The following is a 16,120-nucleotide window of genomic DNA, read 5'->3' on the forward strand; positions in this document are numbered from 1 at the left end:
GATATTATTAACCCATCACCCCCATTAAGACACTTAGTGACAGTTCAGGCGTTTCAGCATCAGATGCTATAGAGGTACATCTGATTGAAGGTTGACACCTTTTTAAAGGTTTTGAGATGGTGGAATGGTAGTAACTCAGCTAACGTAAGCCAGGTTTTAAAATTTTCATTCTAAAAGATGAGTCTGAAATATAATAAAATATTGACCAGTTTTAAGAAAGAAGAAAAAAATAAAATTGGAATATATTCTGCCTTCTCAGACAGTCACACTGGACCTCGTGGTCAGAATTGCCAGGGTCCATACATCTTGCTGCTGCTACGGGCTTGTCTTTGGAGCTAATGCCAGGTCTCTTGGCGTTTAGACACCACCCACCCCACCCACCCTCCAACAAAAAGGTTTTTTGTTTCATTGTTTTGTTTTTTAAGGAGGTGGACCAAAGATGTCCTCCGCTTTATATTTTGATTGTAGGCCTCCACATTTCTGTCTAAGATCAGTAATGTGGAAAAGGTAGGATCATCCTCAAATGCAGCAGGTTCTCTTCCACTGTCTGGCTACCCTGCTGCTCTCAAGCTTTGCGCTATACAGAGATTCCTTCTTACGCCAGGAACTCTTGGTGTTCATTTTAAGAATAAGTTGATTTCCTTTTAAGGTCCCTTGGATGATTTTTCTAAGCTCAGGAATGGAGAAGATTTCTTTCTGAATGATTGAATTGGAAATTTCCCCCTTGCTGCAAGGGTCTCTGAGGTGTAGGGTTATCAGCTGGTGAAATAGGAAGGGAGCTGTGAGATAATCCCCGAGTATATCTGACTTAATACCTGTAGGGTTGGGGCAGCAGTCCTTCCCAGTTCATTCCAGAGTGATGGAATGTGGTATTACTCAGCCTGGGGTGGGGGGGTGCTTTTCTGTTACGTTGTGGTTGCCTGTCCCCCGTTGATCCATTCTTTCTATACAGGCATTTGAACTTTTCTGTAGTTGAGTGGTATGATATTTAAATCTTTACAAATGGAATGTGTAAACCATAAAATTCATTCAAATATATTTCTTATATGTCCATTTGATTAAAGACTAAAAATTGGCATGCTGAATCTAGCTTTAAGCCCTAAATTCCTAGTCAGAAAGAAAACAATATAGCTGTTTAACAGTGAACTATATAGAAAAGCAATTACAGATCCTATAGAAATAGATCTGTTTCTCAAGCCTTATTAACATATTTTTTTCCAGACAGTGTAATTATTTCATCATAACTTTCAAAGTAAACATGTCTAAACTTCAGGCATTGTTTATTTATTCACTAATGACACAACAGAAGCCTATGTACTTTCTTAAATTAATGATGTAATATGAAATTGCTTCGGACAAATGACTAGGCTGATTTAACTTCTTCATAATTTTTCTCTTGCCTTTCTGTGTGCTTTCAGAACTTAGTTATACCTACAGATGTGTACCATCTTCTCTTAGGGAAGTAGATCTAGTTTGTACAAGCTGTGCTTGTTTCCTCCAAAGGAACATTGCATAAGACAGTTATAATCAGTTGTGGGAGGTGACCCATTTTCAGGTCATCAACAATGTAATACTGTTGAATTTGCTTTAAACATTTTGAGAGGTAGTGGCTCATTTAGAATAGGCAGGGTTTCCTTTTTTGAGTTGTACGGGTAGTGGTAGAATTATATAGAAGGGCAAGGAGATGAGATAAACCCAACGTTAAGATTCTTTTTAAGGGCGCCTGGGTGGCTCAGTTGGTTAAGCGACTGCCTTCGGCTCAGGTCATGATCCTAGAGTCCCGGGATCGAGTCCCGCATCGGGCTCCCTGCTTGGCAGGGAGTCTGCTTCTCCCTCTGACCTTCCTCCTTCTCATGCTCTCTGTCTCTCATTCTCTCTCTCTCAAATAAATAAAAATAAAATATTTAAAAAAAAAAAAAGATTCTTTTTAAATTCTGCCTTTATAGTATCTAGGCATACCCTTCTTCCTGAGCCAAATTTTGAGCTCTTAAATATTAAGATGTGCAAATTTAGATTAAGCTTCCTTACTGCTTAGATCTTGGAATGTTAATATGTGTGTGTATATGTTTGATCTTTATTTATTGTATAAATGCTCCATATTCTTAGTAGGAATGTAAGAAGGTCCAGGTGACCAAAAATAAAGAAAAATTAAAGTTGTCTCATAATCCTGTCCCTCAATGGATATCATCATTTACATTCTGGTATATGTACTTTAAAACAATTTTCTATGCATATTTCAGTATATATTCAATGCTACTTGACATGCTCATCTTTTGGGGTATATTCTAAATAAGTTTTAGAGAGTTTTCAGTAGTTACGTGATTGCCTGAGTTATAACTAAAAATAATTCTTTAAAAACAATTTATATAATTATACAGGTTTTTTTTTTTTTTTTCAAAATAGCCATAAAGCTATCTCAAATTATCTTTGGGAAGAGAAGGAATATAAACAGACTATTTGCAGAAGGAATACAAAGAGGTTATGAACTTTGTAAATGCCATCATTATTTCAAACATCTTAAGCTGATCTTTTGGAATGTTATATTCTCTTTGAGTATCATCATTGATAATGTTTATGAAATCATCTTGATGCTTTGAAGCTGGATATAAGTTTTTGAAGTGGCTAAAGGTCATTTAATTTCACAGAATAAGGTGAATGGAAAAGCTGAGTGACATCAGTTGGAGTGTAAAATGATATATGATTATTAAATTGGCTTAAGTTTAAGGATTATGATTTTCTGGTGAACTGGCCCCAATGGCGCTTTCAAAAGAGAAATTATAAAGCTCCTCTAATCAGTTGTAACATCAGTGAGCTATTCGCATAGCTTTCAGAGAGACTGCTTTGAAATAAATCATATTTGAATCTTTAAGTTCTGATTTATTCAAAAGTTCAGACTTCTGTCTTATTCAGAAGCATTCCTGGAATGCTAGTGCTGTGCTGCTGGTGTCCCCAGCTGTGTAGTTAGGAGGGTGTGCTTGATCAGTGGACTGGTATCAGGAAAGAATGCTCTGGCCCTGGTTTTCCTTGACCGAGAAAATGATACTCACCTGAACCATTGTTTCCTTTTCTAGAAAATGAGATAGTAGAATTAAGTGAACTCTGCATGTTTGATATTGACCAATATAATGATACTCAGGATAGATGGCATTCTTCCTAGTAATTAGGAAGGTCACAGAAAGCTCTCACTAGTTAGGAGAGAAGACCAACATGAATAAAATACTGCGTGGGCTTTAGTGACAAGATTTCATTGCTTTTGAGGAGAGGTGTGAGTTAGTGCCTCAGTTGGTGAAGAGAGTGTATGGAAGGAGATGGGCTTTTACAAGAAAGATTTTGTTTCATGTTTTGAGAATATAGTTTTTAGAAAGCTTTCAGAGATGCGAAGATGCGCATAAGGACTTTAGAAATAATACTCTTTGAAAATCCCAAGTAATCCCCAGTCCGTGAAGATTCTGTTTTATGCAGAGAAGTTGCTCCAGAGACTGCCATATGCCATACTTCCCCAGATTGTCTCCAGCATGCGCTCATCTATTAAGAGAATTCTTTTACCAGTCAGAGAAAACACAGACTTGCCGTTGATGTGGGGGTGAAATAAAGATGAGGGATCCCATATACGAAGAGGGTAAATTAGATCAGTTTTGAATAAAAACGTAAATAACCAGTAAGCATAGGATACAGAATGGTTTTATGTCTATTCCAAAGAATGCATATTTTAAAAAGTGGGAGATACAGGACTTGTCACATTGGCAGGGAAGATGTAGCCAACTTAGCAGTATATGTTGATTGATGAAGATTTTATATCCTTTTAGTGATTTTACTTAAATTCTCTTAAGATTCAGAGATGTGCACTAAGATTAATGTACAAGAGTATGCAAATTGCAGTGTTATTCTTAAAACTTTGAAACAAACTAAGTGATCCAATAGATAGTAAAGCAGTTAAATTATGGTGTATCTTAATGGAAAAAATGCCTTACAATCATTAAAGGAACACACAGGGATGCCTGGGTGGTTCAGTCAGTTGAGGGTGTGCCTTTGGCTCAGGTCATGATCCCAGGGTCCTGGGATGGAGTCCCGCCTTGGGCTCCTTGCTCAACGGGGAGCCTGCTTCTCCCTCTGCCTGCCGCTCCCCCTGCTTGTGCTCTCTTTCTCTCTGACAAAATCTTTAAAATAAAATAAAATAAAATAAAGGAACACACAGGAAAATGGTAACCTTCTATAGTGTAACTTGTAATTTTTTCCATGAAATTCCAGGTATGAATGCCAAAACATTGATACAGTTATCCATGGCTGTTAAGGGGATTAAAAACATTTTTCTATAATTTCTAAATACTCTACAATAAGTTTCTTTATAGAAGGATATATTTTTAAACATATGGCAAATGCATAACTTTCAAATGTCCCGTCTGCATCTTTGTCTGGGTCTACACTTTTCCTGTCCTTTGTTCTGGAAAGCCATTAAGCTTATCCTTGGCTAGGATTCTCACCTGGTAGCTTGCTAAGGGCCTGCTGGCCCTCGTGTTTTTCACTAGTTTCCTTTCTTTTTCCTTTCAGATTTAATGGTGTGTGTGTGTGTGTAAGGGTACAGACTGTTCTCTTTCCTTTGTTTTTCTGCTTGCGATTTAATTTATTCCATCTTGGGCACTATCTTTACACCTTTACATGTAACTGTTCTTCACTCCTTTTCTTCAGACCTCTTGTCCCTTCTCTTGGGTTGCTGCCTCCGGCAGTTCTTACCTACTCCTCTTTTTAGTGTGACTCTTCCACTCGTGTTCCCCCTTGCTCCATTTTTCTCTTCATGTGAACCAAAAAAGGTCCTTGTTCATAGCTAATAAGTAATAATAATACTTTCAATAAACCTAAGCCCAGGGGGAAAATTATGTCTTCTAATAAAATACAGACATAAAATACTAGATTTAAGGCTTCCAGCCTCTAAAGGCCTTGAAAATTCCTTGAAGTCTCCCTTCGGGATCTACAATAGTCTCCATCACACCATAGCTACTTTACTTAAACACTAGCGTTCAAGAGAAAATTAAGAATTTGTCATTTTAGGGGCGCCTGGGTGGCTCAATTGGTTAAGTGGCTGCCTTCGGCTCAGGTCATGATTCCAGGGTCCTGGGATCGAGCCCCGCATCGGGCTCCCCGCTCAGCGGAGAGCCTGCTTCTCCTTCTCCCTCTGCCTGCAGCTCTGCCTATTTGTGCTCTCTCTCTGTCAAATAAATAAACAAAATCTTAAAAAAAAAAAAAAAAGAATTTGTCATTTTATCTTATTTTAAATGATTACTGGGTAGTATATTAATAGAACTGCGTTTGACTAATTTCAGATAGAACTATTATAGAGTATTTTAGAATCTTTTGTAAATAACCTTAACCTTTCCTTAGTGTGGGAACTCTGTCACCACTTATACTTTTTTTCACTTATACTTCTTAAAAATAGAAAACTATGTTGTAAGATCCAGCTAACAAGTCTAGAAACTAACTTTTGAAATACTGCCTATGTACATCTCCACGTTAACAGTGAGGAAGACTCTCTCCCAGGAGAAGGCTGCATGCATTGTGCATCTGGATTGAAATTTGATGATCCAGCAGAGTAAGAGGAATGGTTCGTTGACAACAAGATTCTGGAGGGACTGTTTAATAGTTTGCTTAATGTTGATAAAATGGCCAGGGGAAAAAACTACACTCATTCTGCAATGGAATTTGATGCCAATGGCATATAGCAAGAGCTACCAAACCATATGAGTAAATGGAGACAAAATGGAAAGGTCATGGACAATAACAATAGCTGGAATACTGTGCTGAGCTCTACCAGTGGCCTTTATGGTTAGGTCAGCTATCCTCTAAATAGAATAGTTTAGATCTTTCTGTTTCAAGGAAACTAGATTAGATAACTTGTCAGAGTACCTTCGAAGTCTCGCAGTCTGTCAGAGGTTCTTAATTAGAAGATACTCTGATATCTTGTGCCAGCAATTGAGGAAGGTGATTTAACCTTTTTCATTGTCAGAATAGCAGACACTTCTAGCATTATAAATTTTTAATTCACTATTGCCAGAAATTACCTCACAATATTTTTGGAATGGAATTTTATGGTATAACTAAACTATAGAGTATAGAATGTTTACCATTTTACTTTGTGTCTACCTAGATGGAAACATTGTACAATTACCTCTTCAGGTGTCTTGTCAGGGGTGGACCAGGATTTGGAGTAGGGTATGTCATTTCTGAAAGGTTTGGGGTTAGTCATTTAAGAGAGGCCTGTTTTGGACCATTATATTTCCACAAATAGAATGAATTCTTAGACTGAGGAAGCAAAATTCCATTCAGATCACCTCTATACTTCTCTAGTTTCATGACTTCGGTTTTGAATTTAGTTTCTGTCTCAGTTATATAATTGCTACTTTGTAGTGATCTATAGCTTTTGAATTCCAGTAGAGAGAAACAAGGTTCTAGTAGGAAAGTTTTGTAAAAGTTTTTTTGTTGTTGTTTAGATAATGCTATGAGAATGTAAGCCATTGTTAAAAGTTCCCTTTTTACTGCTGTTCTGAAAATGAAATTTTTCAGGATAGTTTTTTTTTTTAGAGTGTATCTGGCAGCTGAAGCAGAACCTGCTTTCTCAGAATATGGATACATTTTACACCATTTCTTCTAATCAGCCTCACATATTTATTAGGTACCAGCTGTGTGCAGGACATTATTCTAGGTGCTAGAGATACAGAGGTGAACAAATTGCTCTCTGACCCTTACATTCTTTGAGGAAAAAAGATAAAGCAAAAATTTAAAATATCTGATAGCTTTATAGAGAATTGATGCGATGAAATTGACATAATAGCTACCTTAGATTAGGTGTTCAGGAAGGGCTTCTCTGACAAAGTAAATTTAAGCTTGAGGTTTAAGTGAAAAGGGAAAAATAAGCGAACCCTCATCTTTAAGATCAGGGAGGAGAGCATTCCAAGCAGAAGAAATTGTGAAGACAAAGGCCCTGAGGCACATAGGAGCTTAACATGCACAAGGAAGAAAGAAGGATGGGTAAATAGTGAAATAGGAGATAGGGTCCAAGTGGCAGGCAGGGTGAGCTCCTGTAGGGCTTTGTAGGCCAGGTTAAAGGCTTGAATTTGATTTTTAATGCAATGGAAAAATCATTGAAAGGTTTTAAGCAGGTTTTAATGATCACTCTATTATTGTGGTAGAAGAGTAGAAATACTGGTGGTTTGGATCAGGGTGCCAACATTGAGAAACTCTGGTGTCTGGAATACATTGCTTTGAAGAAGTTTGGCTGTATGAAGGAAAGCACACAAATGGGGGGAGATAAAAGGAAGATTTTATTTTTTACCTCTGAAATGGGAAACTCTGAAGGATGTTGATGTGCTTGTTGTAGGGAGTTGTCTAGAAAAGAGGGAAATCTTGGTGATGCTGGGGATCAGGAGGAAGATTGAAGGTACAGTGCCTTTGAGATGTTAGAGAGGACAAGATCAGAACACAAATGGAGGACTTGTGTTGGGAAGACCTTAAGCATTTGAGTGAACTGTTGAGGCAAGATAAGTGAGCACGTGTGCTGGGAGGATTTTGATGGGAAAAAGGAGGAATCCTGTCCATTGGCTCCCATTTTCTCGAAGAAAATGGGCAGGGTTTTTAAGTCAGAGTGAGAAATGGAGGAGCAAAGGGAACGGGAGATTTGCAGAATAATGGTAAAATGCACAAGTCATGGGAGAACGGGGACCAGGCCACTAGTGAAGGGAGAAAGGAAAATTACCGGTGATGTTGAATCCACAAAAGGTAATTGAGCATACTTCTTAAAGTTGGTGCGTACACTGTGTCTCTCCTCCCTGCTAGCCCAGTAGATATAAACTCTATGAAGGCAGTCCCTGGGTCTGTTCTACTGATACTCTTTCTCCCCACCTCAGGGTCTGATAACATTGCTTGCTCTGTATTGAGGTGAGGGTGTGAGCAAGTGAACGAAGGAGTGTTCAGTGGCACCTTCAAGTCCAAGGACAGCGGATGTGAATGATGGGTTTCCTCCTGTTGTAGATGGGCGTTTTGGAGGGGAGAGCGCACAGGATTTGCAGAGGGTTGTTAAAAAGCAATGATGGCGATAGCTCTTCAATCTTAAACTAAGCAAGGAGAGGGGTGAAGATAGGAGGACTGGTAGGCGGGAAGAAAAGGGAGGGTCAGGAGTGTGGTGGGCAGAAGGTGCTGTGATTTTGGAGGTGAAGCCGTTTGTAAGATGACAACGTTCAAGGCATGTCCTGGCAGTGTGAATGAGATGTGGTAGAGGAAAGGTACACTGAGGAGAAGCTTCGGGAACTGAGAGGACAGGGTGTGAGGAGTGTGGTCTGTATGGGTGATAGCTCTTAAAATGACGAGAGAGAGACTTGGGGGCCAGGTGCTGAAGTTCTCAGTGATGGAAGAAGCTAGTGGTTAAATTGGCCCTATTAACGGAAAAACCCCTGTTCACGTCTGTAATATATAAATTCATTCACTTTCATCTTGCTATTGGCCAGAATAAAAATAGTAGTGCGCTTTCCCTCCCCCAGGCCACCTCTAAGGAGAGCCTTGCCTCTGTACAAGCTTGCTTCTGTCAGAAGATTTGTCCATTTCCTTCTTGAAGCTGGCTTATGTCAGTTTTAATTCTGCCTTTGGCGATTCATTATTACATAATCTTTCCATTTGCCATATAAAAATTCCACCTAACTTGCTCTTTAGATTAGTTCCTACTTTAATTATAGTAGGTGACCTCTAGCTTTTGAGCTGGTTATTAATTTTGACATCTTTTTGGCATTAACTCCGTTCCTTCTTTTTTTGGATGGTTATAATGAAAACATGTATTCTTGGCTTCCTCTTTCTTTAGTTAAACTGTGATTCTTCTAAAAACAAATAAGAGTGATGTCTTAGTTCCCTTTGAAAAGCTTGTTCACCACAATTTAAGATTTGCTTCATATTTCTGGTGTTGTGAAGACCATATTGCTAGAAGGAACGTCACAGATTATATCACCCACTTGCCTTATTTTAAGGATAGTAAAAATGAGGCTCGGGAAGGTGGAGATAAATCACTACTAACTAGGGCCAATTCTAGTTGCAGAACCTGCCTTCTGGTTTCCAGTCTAATGTTTTGCCCCCATCCCAAATGCAATTAGAATGGTCTTTTTAGTACTAAATGTTACAGTAACTGTATTTGCTATTTCCAGTGTGATGGGGTTGTAGGAAGCCTAATATCCAGTAATCAACACAGCCTCTAATGCTCTGGACAGTTGGCTAAAGGGTTCAGAGAGGAGTAGGCAGGGGCAGATATTTTCATTCTTAGGATGAGGAAAGTGAGATGAAGTTGCTTACCTGAGCTCATGAAGCTAATAGTAACCTTGAGTGCTTACTGTGGGCCGGTTGCCGGTCAATTGCAGTACATAGATTCATTTACTCTTCATAACAGCCCTGTGATGTGTAGATACCAATATTAACCTAAATTAACCTAGCTTTATGAAGAAAGAAGCAAAGGCAAAGAGATTCAGTAACTCTTAACTTTCCCAAGGCTCACAGAGTAGATCTTAGGCAGTCTGACTGGAGCCTGATCTTCTAACCACGACTTTGTTTACTAAGAGTGGCCACGTGTGTTCTATACTTTACTGCCTCTGACCATGAGAATAAATACTGCCTGATTCAGACAGTGGTTTTAAGAATGATCAGAAGAGTGAAAGATAAATTGTGGAGAAAGGACAGAGATTAAATATCTGTCAAAAATGAAACTACAGGAGAGTAGATTAAGGCTGCAGGTTTTGGTAATCTGCTAGGTTGGTAGCAGGGTTAGGCTGTTGAAGGATAACACTTCACCTTTTCTTAGTTATAAATGAACTTTTCTTATCCATCCAGCCCATTCCTCAGATTCCATATTATCAGAGAGAAAGGAAGAAACAGAAAAGAAGGACCCCTTGTTGAGTTTAGATCTCCTGAACACACACAGGATCAGTTCAGAAGTTCCCATGACACAGGGCATTGAGAGTGAGCTCCTTGCTTGGTTCCTCACCCAAGAAGAGACCGGCCCAGGTCCATCTCTCCTGAGTAGGAAAGGCTCAGCTCTCTGAAGAGACTTCTGCCCGGGTGCAGGCTGCCACGGGCTGGGCCTAGCTGTCTGAGGTAAGATGAAAATCTCTCTGAGCATGTGCTCATGCACAAAGCTGACAGGATGGCTGTTGCTGGTGAAGCTGGCGGCATCCCCACCCCCTTTTTAGCCGAAACATCCCAACCCTGGTCACCTCCTGCATGCTAGGAATGGAGATTCAAGTTATTACCCTTAAAAAACGTGTAGTCCGAGATACTACTGCTAGGGGCGATAAGATTCGATCTTTAATAAATATATTTTGAACAACTATATCTACTTTAAAAAATAGAATTAATGAGTTTGCTTCTGAATAGTCTACTTTATATGGGCATCTATTGTGAAGATGGAATATCAGAATAATTGAATGTATTCACTTACCATTTTCTCAAAGGAATTCATAAACTTGTAATTAAATTGCATCAGCCACAACTGCCTCAACCATCTTCAGTCCAAGCTCATTTTACCCCTGGGATAGAGCTAACCATTTTTGCCTTTGGTGCTTTTCATCTACTTACCTTAGGATAGATTTACCTTGTTTCATGAGTCGCTTGTTTAACTTTTCATTTCACAAGATTATTCTGAAGGAAATTTCTGTATTGATAACTGGCTCTAGGTATTTCATTCTGTCCACAAATTTGATCATTAAGAATATCCTCACAAGTAAAACAAAGGTGATTTTTTGCCACTTTTATTTACATACTGACCCCAATATCAGAAGTTACTCGAAAGCAGGTACAACTTTGTACAGATCTCTTCCTGGGATTAGACACAGAAACAGGCTGAAATAAAAACCAGTTTTCTGCATGACTCGGCATGATGTTACTTTTCTCTATTAGCCTATGGGTCAAAAGATTTGTTATTCTAGAACAGTTGAGTATTGGAGTGTAACAAGCAAAAGCATGGCACATTTTTCTATTTTAATAATCTGTTATTTTTTAAATTAAGTAGTTTTTTTTAACCTCACCTAAGCATGATTTGGATTCCTCCTCCAGGGTTATGTATCACCTGATTCCCTTCTGCTGAAAGATAGAGAACAGAGGTGGTGAACTTATTAGCTAAACCTTTGTTCCTAATGTCCTCCCTTTTATAAGTGCCTGAGTCATGCCAGAGAATAATAGTCTAAAAGAGTCGAAGGAGTTCTGAATTTTATCTGGTCAAATCACTGAAATATATATATGATTAGAAAATGTCTGGTAGTGAATAAAATCTTAAATCATGTAGATTAAAAATGACTTGCTGCTTCTACTTATGTTTTCATAAAAGCAGTTTTCAAAATATGTTTTCTTAAAATAGCTTCAAAATAGTTCGTGGTTGAATGGAAACGAGTGTTGGGAAAATTCTCTTGTTGCAGACGTATTCATTAGTGTGGTGATAGCATTGCCAAAAGGAAGGAAAACATGCCAGGGCAAACACGCTCAGTCCTGAGAATGTTCCCTCTCTGAATTCCTAGCCTGTTCTTTCTCCATCTCCTCCCGTCCTTGTCCAAAGTGCCATTGTTCCTATCGTTATCCAGAATGTAAGTGGCTTTGCCAGAAACGCTCCCCACAGCTTGCTCAAGAGCAAATGTAAAGGAGATACACTCTTTCTGTTTATTTGCTTTGCGTATTTTTCTAACAGTTGAAAAAGCCTGGTATAGGAAGAGATCATTGTCGTTTGGAGATTGTTTTTTGGGTAGAATTGGTCTGGCTGAATTTGTTCCTCAAAGGCAAGGTTATAAACTCTGTCTCTGCCAACTCTGGAATAGTCTGTGGATTTTGTGTCTCGTCGTGGTACTTTAGCATGTTGTTAGCTTTGTATTATATGCTCCAGAATATTTCTGTGCCTAAAAATATGCCTTGCAGAATTAATTTTCTTTATGGACTTAACTATTGGGCATTTTCCCCAAAGTCCTCTGTTGTCAGAGCTCTGGCCATTGTTATTAAATCCTGGATTGTTAGAGCTAATAGTCCCTTTATTAACAGAATAAGAGTAGAGATTTTGGAGATCATACAGTCCAGCTATTTTCATGTAAAGACATAGGCCCACAGAAGTGAAGCGATCTAGCCAAGGCCTGCAGTTAATAGCAGGGTTGGGACCAAAACTCAAGTCCCTTTTAATACTTTGCTCTTTCCAGTTTGATTTTGCCCTCTGTCTCAGAGCTCAGATGATGTTTTATACTTAGCAGGGGCACTGGGGACTGGGCTCCAACCCATTTGTTACTAAGACTGTGTTTACCAAGTTCTTTTTGGCGCTCTCTGTTATGTACTCTTGGATTCAACCAAGCCAAAATCTTGACTTAATTGAAAACAGTGTGGAAACTGTATTGATTCCAAATGTAATCTCCAGGCCTTGTACCAGGAGGGAGGCACCTTAATATTTCAGAGACCGTTTTGGTAAACATTTAAAGCTCTTCTGACCCTAGCTGTATTCTTGACTTAACACCTTTGAGGTTCCCTGCAACATCAGATAGTTGAAGCTTCATTCTTACCGTAGGAGAGACAGCCCACTTCATTTTGCTCCAGACCTTCGTTTTGTCCCCAGCACTGAGGTGCTGTGACCTGATCGAGCTGTTTCCATCTTCACCTTTTTTTTTTTTAAGGAGATAAGGCTTTTGTTAAAACAAAAATCTTAAAGAGGGATTGTATGTATCATTGCTCTAGCTAAGTCTCTGGCTTCCCACCTCAGAATGATTCAAAATCCATAGCCTTAGAAGGGCCCACAAATGCTCATCACCTCTCTGACCTCACCTCTAGGCTTCTCCTTACTCACTGCGCTTCAGCCTCACCAGGCTCTCTGCTGGTCTTCAAACATTTCAAGCAAACTGCTGATAATTTTGAACTTGGCTGTTCATGTTGTATAGACACTCTTCCCCTAGATACTGAATGATTCCTCCCTTGCCTCCTTAGAATCGACACCTTCTCCATAAGGCCCTCCCTGACCATCCCATTTAAAACTGCAGCCCCCACCCCAGCATTCCTATCCAGAGTCCCCTTCACTGGGTTTTTCTCCGTAACACTTGGCACCTTCTAGCATAGCACTTCTGTCTTCAAAGAGCTCTCAAAGAGCTCTCCAGGTGCTTCTTGACCTTTAGCATTGGGGACCTCTGCCATAGATGTTGCTTGACTAGGTGTTAACGCTTGAGACATCTAGCAGAAGCAGGATTTTAAGCATCAAGAATGAATTTTAAGTTCTTGTGTCCTCAAGCCAAAGTACTTTCCATATAATAGAATGAGTCTCTTGAATTAAACCATCTAGTGGCTAAACATTAGTGTTTCCCACTCATCAGGAAGTTTCTTGGCAGTTGTGATTAGCAATATATTCCTATATGTAACTGATCTTGAAGATCACATGCCTTAAAACCTGAAGATCTTTCGTTTTTGTTTTTTGTTTTTTTTTGGTAATGAATTTACTTAAACAGGAGTGAGATTTGAGATCAGATAAAATAGTTGATTTTCCTTAAAATGGTTCAGCATTAGATAACCTATGTATAATTAGGTCTGTTCTAGAATGTTTGCTACTGTTTATAATTTTTTAACTTACACAATGTAAGAAATTTTGGAAAGTCAGAGTAATATTAATGCGGGAGTCTCTCAAAGTTGACTACTGTTGACACTTGGTTGTTTCCTTCTAGCTTTTTTACATTGCTGTGATCCCACTTCTGGTACGGGATTGGCGAGTGGGGTGGTGATGTGATTTGAAAAGAGTAATGGAGAAAATATTCCCACCATGAAGAATTAACCACTGTTAACAGTTGTATATGTTTGCTTCTAGTATCCTATCTATGTGCACACTTAAAAAGAGCAAATAATATACAAGCACATTACCTCTTTCTAAAAGGAATATAGTGTTATAGATTCTTCTTTAATAACCATTCCCATTCTGTTCCCCATTGCCACCATGACCTTGACCCTGCACCCTCACTGAAACAATTAATTACTTCGGTAAGTTTGGTATATATTGGTCCAGTACAGTTTTCTGTACTTTTGTTACCATAGAGATAGGTAGTGTTGCTTTTAGTTTATCTAAATGGTATCATACTGTAAATATCATTCTGCAACTTTTTTTTTTCTCCCCTCAGCTATGGGTCTATCCAAATTGATACTTACCTAGTTCATTACTTTGGCTGTATAGGACGCCCAGTATATGGATGTACTATAGTTTCTCCAGTCCCTTTTGATAGGATTGCATTTGGTTTTTGGCTTTTATAAATAATGCTGGAACAAATATCCTCATGGTTCTTCCTGGATACATTTATTAGTGTTTTTCTAAAGTCATATAGAATTGTTATCCTCTTAACATTTATATTGGCTTAGTTTAATCTCTTCAATATGCACTATACTTCCTAAGTCTAGACTTGGAAGCATCTTATTTCCTTAATGAAAAATTAATATGAAATAGTAATTAGACACAAGGCATTTCTTTTTGCATCAGAGTAATTTAAACATGGCATGGGCTCTCTTGATAGTAGAGAAAACGTGAAGCTATTTCAGCATAAAAGATTAAAAAACAAAAATTAGAAGCATAGTTAGTATTGGAGTGAGTAGAGCAAGCAAAGACTAGAATACCTGGGATTTTGTATTCTTGTATCTGTTTCCTAAGTGTAGAGAAGTTTCTTAGATTGTCCAAGATGACCTTTGTCGAAACTCGTCCTTGAGGATCCTCCTCCAGTGCCCCTTCTCTGCATTTTTCCTGATACCTTCCTCTTTCCCTTCTCATGCCCTCCATTATGTCAGTTCTTTGTGCTCACTGCACTTACTGCCTTGTGTCTTGTCCTGCTGCCACAGTGACCTCTTGGAGAATAACGTACTGCCTGACTTACCTAGTGCCCTGAGCAAGCACAGTGCCTGGCAAACAGGTGTTGACCAAGTATATTTTGAGTGAAGGAAAGAGAAATGTGAGGTGGGGGCGGGGGGTAAGAGAGGGTGGGATTGGGAGAGACATAGTGATGGTCACTTTAGTAGGGAGCTTAAATTTATTGAAAGTGTGAAACAGAATAAGGAAGTCTTGAAATGAGATAAGGATGATAAAATGACATCTCTGACAGCGGACCTCTGCTTTAGCATATTGTCATTTGCATAAATACAAAATGATTAAACCACTGATTCTAATTAAAGAAAAAATTATTTTCTTCTTGGAATTTAAATGTCAGTATGTTTGTTAAAGTCTAGGGATGCCTGGCTGGCTCAGTCAGTAGAGCATGCGACCCTTGATCTCAGGGTTGTGAGTTCAAGTACCATGTTGGGTGTGGAGATTATACTTAAAAATAAAATCTTTAGGGGCGCCTGGGTGGCTCAGTCGTTAAGCGTCTGCCTTTGGCTCAGGTCATGATCCCAGGGTCCTGGGATCGAGCCCCGCGTCGGGCTCCCTGCTCCGCGGGAAGCCTGCTTCTCCCTCTCCCACTCCCCCTGCTTGTGTTCCCTCTCTCGCTGTCTCTCTCTCTGTCAAATAAATAAAATCTTAAAAAAAAAAAAAGATTAAAAAATCTTTAAAAAAATATATATGTATATTTGTTAGTCTATTTTTCTAGGAATAAATCAAAAAACTTGAATCCATGACAGATACAGCCATCTGACAGATTTTTTTTTTAACTCCTTGCCTCATTTCTTGGTTGCCCCAATTTTAATCAAAACTGGGTTTCCTGGAATGAGTAGACTAAAGTTAAAGGAAATATTTTGGTCTCTGTTCTTATGAAATCCTTTGTGGTTTGGAAGCGGTGCTCCTTTAGTGTTTCAACAGCTTCATTCATGTTCCGCATGCAGTGGAGCAGTATGATACCCATAACTGAGCTTCAGAAGAAGTTCAAATGCAGAACCTCTAAATTTAGAGATTGAACAATAAAACCTTTAGGAGGGAAGTCATAGTAGCTTTCTTAACTTTCTGATAAAAGTAATCGGCACTAGTTATAACCCATTTAGTACTACAAATTTTCTTGGCAAGTACCTTCATAGCTCAGAAAAGATTCTCTTGATTATTTGGTATATAAGAAGCTGCTTTGCTCTCAAAGTTTGCTCATTTTTTAAAGAGAACTCTGATGTGTTTTAAGTAATTGACACTGTCAGG

At 38.8% G+C, this 16,120-nt stretch overlaps 1 protein-coding gene across 7 annotated transcripts in view; it reads left to right on the plus strand.

Moving 5' to 3' along the window:
- Positions 1-16,120, plus strand: part of UBE2H (ubiquitin conjugating enzyme E2 H) — a 107,371-nt gene that overhangs the window by 64,499 nt on the left and 26,752 nt on the right. Inside the window, exon 2 of one of the 7 annotated variants that reach the window (XM_081800098.1) lies at positions 9,853-10,116. The exons of the other annotated variants lie outside the window; for them this stretch is intronic. The gene's annotated coding sequence lies outside the window, so the exon portion shown is untranslated. The remainder of the gene's footprint in view (positions 1-9,852; positions 10,117-16,120) is intronic. 7 annotated transcript variants of the gene reach the window in all.

Source organism: Leptonychotes weddellii, chromosome 12 (assembly GCF_054177405.1).
Source record: "Leptonychotes weddellii isolate Sample4059 chromosome 12, ASM5417740v2, whole genome shotgun sequence".
Classification (NCBI taxonomy): domain Eukaryota; kingdom Metazoa; phylum Chordata; class Mammalia; order Carnivora; family Phocidae; genus Leptonychotes; species Leptonychotes weddellii.